Below are 3,921 nucleotides of genomic sequence, written 5' to 3' on the forward strand. Positions count from 1 at the left end.
TAGCGTATGCACATGACATGTTGATATATTTGAAAAGATGTATGTTTAATAGTGAGAGAAGTTAGTACATGGTCTATAGAATAGATGGATAAAATAAACCAAACCATTGATTATGTGGGTCCCATACCTAGATCATTATCATGCGAAAATTTTTATTTAGAGGCCCGAAAATCAACGGTTCAAATGAAATTAATTTCCATAATTTAGTTTTACCCTCAATCTATAATTTAATGAAGACTTGAACACTTTGGCTATCTCTCTCTAGTGGGCGTGAATCCAAGTAGAAGCACAAACATGCTGATTAAAAAGCTCCGGTCTTGATCAAGGAAATAACATAATACAACATTGTTCCTTGAGCATTCCACAGTTTTTCTTTTTACATATCCACGACTAAATTCTATGTGTTGTACTCCTTTTGTGTAAAGTTTGATTCGAAATTTTGGCGAAGATTGACAAAAGAGATAACAGGCTTCCAATTCATGGGTAACCTATGGCCATGCAAGTTTCCCAAAACACCTTGTCCTCCATGGCATCCATTTCCTCCTTACTCAAGTCCCCGCTGCCGCTGTTGACCCATGATTCCTCTTCTTCATCCACGTCCATCAAAACTTGCCCATCCTCTCGGGCGGACGCCCACACCACGGAGCTCCTCTGGCTAGGGTTGTTCCATTGATCGCTCAAATCTCGATCACCACAATCATCTGCATGAGAACCCGAAACCTCACTGGCATCGTAACTGCAAGACTCTGCATCATCATCACCATCATCAACACCGCCGCCGAAGATGGCAGTGACTTCGATTGCACAATTCCAAGTCTGCGCTTTCCTCCATCAGAAGGTAGGAAGACATATCTGCCAAATGCTTGAGGTCCATAAGATTAAACTAGGGTTCCTAGAGGGCACACGCTCAGCGATATCAATGCAATGCGAGCTGTTTTGAATCTCTTCTGGTGAGTTCCGATTATATTTAAGGTTTGTGTGGTCGATGTTTCTCTTTCGAGTAGTGGGACGGTGACAAGGCCAAGACGTAGGGATATAGACTCGAACAAAAAAGGGGCTCTGGAAAAGTCTGTTCGCTTAATCATCCCAACCCATTAGCGGTTCAAAAGTCATCCAACCACCGAATGAAATCAACATCAAGTGAATTATGCACCTGCAATGATGTTACTTTCGGAGTCTGGAAAATCAGCACATGGATACAGCATCGGTCTCATGAAATCACGTCGAACAATGTAGATTTTCGAATGATCCGAGCCTCCGTCTGTACTGAAAAGTTCTTGTTCACGTAGCTTAAGAGAACAAGCTGCGATGCTCTCCTGGGCGATGCTGAACGCTACCTCGAGTGATGATGCTTTGGCCAGCGCCAACTCCTCCTGATCCCACTAGTTGTTGCTGCGTAACAGGCTTCATTCACAAAAGACACGACTGGCTAAAGCTATAAGATGTCACGTACTCTGTTCCACGCCAGCAGACATGGCCGATGCGGTGGAGAGCTGCCGTAGCCCCGCGGGCAGTTCTCGCTTTCAGACGCCTATTCTTCCATTTTAGTCATTTTCAGACACGGTCGACTTCGAGAAGGACGAGAAATAGAAAAAGATGGAGAGCACCATGGCCTCTACGTCATACCTGATTCTAGGATGATCCCACCACCTTTTTCATGCGAGGACTAGTGAATAGTGACACTTTGCACGTGAAAGCTTCGTCATTTTATATTGCGTGACTATTCGTTCAAAGGGTGTTAAGACATGGATCAACCGAATCAAATGTCTTGACAAAACAGATATGGCTGTACTAATTAACTTTCAATGAAATAAGGTATGACAACCAAGGATACAACATGTAGACCGAAAAGGCGTAATAATTTCAAGCATCAGGGCATCCATATTGTGTCTGCACGCATATGGGAAGGGTTTATGTAAATTAGAACAGATAATAAATAAGTTAAAAGCAACGTGAACCATTTTAGCATCAAGATAGATTAAGAAATCTAATTCCATCTTGAGCTTGTTTTGATTACTAAGGACCGGCCAATGTACATGACGTGGATATATTTTAAAAGGGCATATGTTCAACAGTCAGAGAAGTTATTACATTGTATGTAGATTGGATGGACAAAATACTCTGAACTATTGATTATGCAGGTCTCACATCTAAATTGTTATCATGCGGATCCTGTCAAGCGGCTCAGATTAACGGTTCAAATGGACTTGATTTCCATATTTTATTTTTACCCTCAAGCTATCATTTAATGAAGACTTCAGCACTATGGCTATATCTATCTAGTGGGCAAGAACCCAAGTAAAAGCACAAAAGAACTGACTCAAAAGCCTATTGATCAAGGAAAATAACCTAATACAAATTTTACTTGAGCAGTCCATAGTGTTTTTTTTTTTTTTTTTTTTTTTCACATATCCACGACACTGATAAATTTTATGTGTTGTACTTCTTTTTTTGTGTAAAGTTTGATTCAAAATTCTAGGGAAGATTGATAAAAGAGATTACAGGCTGCGCAGGGAAGAAGCTTCTAACTCATGGGTAACCTATGGCCATGCAAGTTTGCCAGAAGACCTTGTCCTCCGTAGCATCCGTTTCCTTCTTACTCAAGTCCCTGCTGCCACTTCCGCTGCCGCTGTCGACCCATGATTCATCTTCATCCTCATCCCTCGACATGTGTTCATCCTCTCGGTCGGACACCCACACCGTGGAGCTCCCCTGGCGTAGGTTGTTCCACTGATCACCTGGATCTCGATTGTCACAATCATCCACATAAGAACCTGAAACCTCTCTAGCATCGCAACTACAAGACTCCGCATCATCATCACCATCATCGATGCTGCCGCCGCAGTTGGCAGTGACTTCGGATTGCACAAAATCCACTTCCGAGTCTGCGCTTTCCTCCATTAGAAGGTAGGAAGACATATCTGCTAAATGCTTGAGGTCCATATGATCCAACTAGGGTTCCTAGAGGGCACACGCTCGGCGATATCGATGCAAAGGGAGCTGTTTTAAGTCTCTTTTGGTGAGTTTCGATTATATTTAAGGTTTGCGTGGCCGATGTTTCTCTTTCGAAAAGTGTGACGTTGACAAGGACAAGACGTAGGGATATAGACTCGAAGAAAAGGGGGCTCCGGAAACGTCTGTTTGCTTAGTCATCCCAACTCATTAGCGGTTCAAAAGTCATCCAACCACCGAATGAAATCAACATCAAGTGAATTATGCACCTGCAATGATGTTACTTTCGGAGTCTGGAAAATCAGCACATGGATACAGCGTCGGTCACATGAAATCGCGTAAAACAATGTAGATTTTCGAATGATCCGAGCCTCCGTCTGTACTGAAAAGTGAAAAGTGCTTGCTTACGTAGCGTAAGAGAACAGGCTGCGATGCTCTCCTGGGCGATGCTGAAGGCTACCTCGAGTGATGATGCTTCGGCCAGCGCCAACTCCTCCTGATCCTACTCGTTGTTGCTGCGTAAAAGGCTTCATCCACAAAAGACTCTACTGGCTAAAGCTATAAGATGTCACGTACTCTTTTCCACGCCAGCAGACATGGTCGATGCAGTGGAGAGCTGCCGTAGCCCCACGGGCAGTTCTCGCTTTCAGACGCCAGTTCTTCCATTTTAGTCATTTTCGGACATGGTCGACTTCGAGATGGACGAGAAATAGAAAAAAGATGGAGAGCACCATGGCCTCTACGTCATGCTTGATGCTAGGATGATTCCACCACCTTTTTCATGCCAAAGACTAGTGAATAATAACACTTTGCATGTGGAAGCTTCGTCATTTTATATCGCATGACCATTCGTATAAAGGGTATTTGGACATGGATCAACTGAATCAAATCTCTTGACAAAATAGATATGGCTGTACTAATTAACTTTTAATGCATTAACGTATGACAACCAGGGATACAACATGTAGA

General features: G+C 43.1%; 1 long non-coding RNA gene across 1 annotated transcript; it reads right to left on the reverse strand.

Annotated features, from left to right (window-relative positions):
* Window positions 1-330: 330 nt before the first annotated feature.
* LOC120286905 lies at window positions 331-3,297 on the reverse strand. The gene is made up of 2 exons (XR_005545618.1): window positions 3,222-3,297; window positions 331-701 (listed from the first exon to the last, which is right to left on the reverse strand). It is a non-coding gene; the product is annotated as an uncharacterized LOC120286905 (long non-coding RNA).
* Window positions 3,298-3,921: the final 624 nt, after the last annotated feature.

The sequence above is a fragment of the Eucalyptus grandis genome, chromosome 8 (genome assembly GCF_016545825.1).
Source record: "Eucalyptus grandis isolate ANBG69807.140 chromosome 8, ASM1654582v1, whole genome shotgun sequence".
NCBI classification, from domain to species: Eukaryota; Viridiplantae; Streptophyta; class Magnoliopsida; order Myrtales; family Myrtaceae; genus Eucalyptus; species Eucalyptus grandis.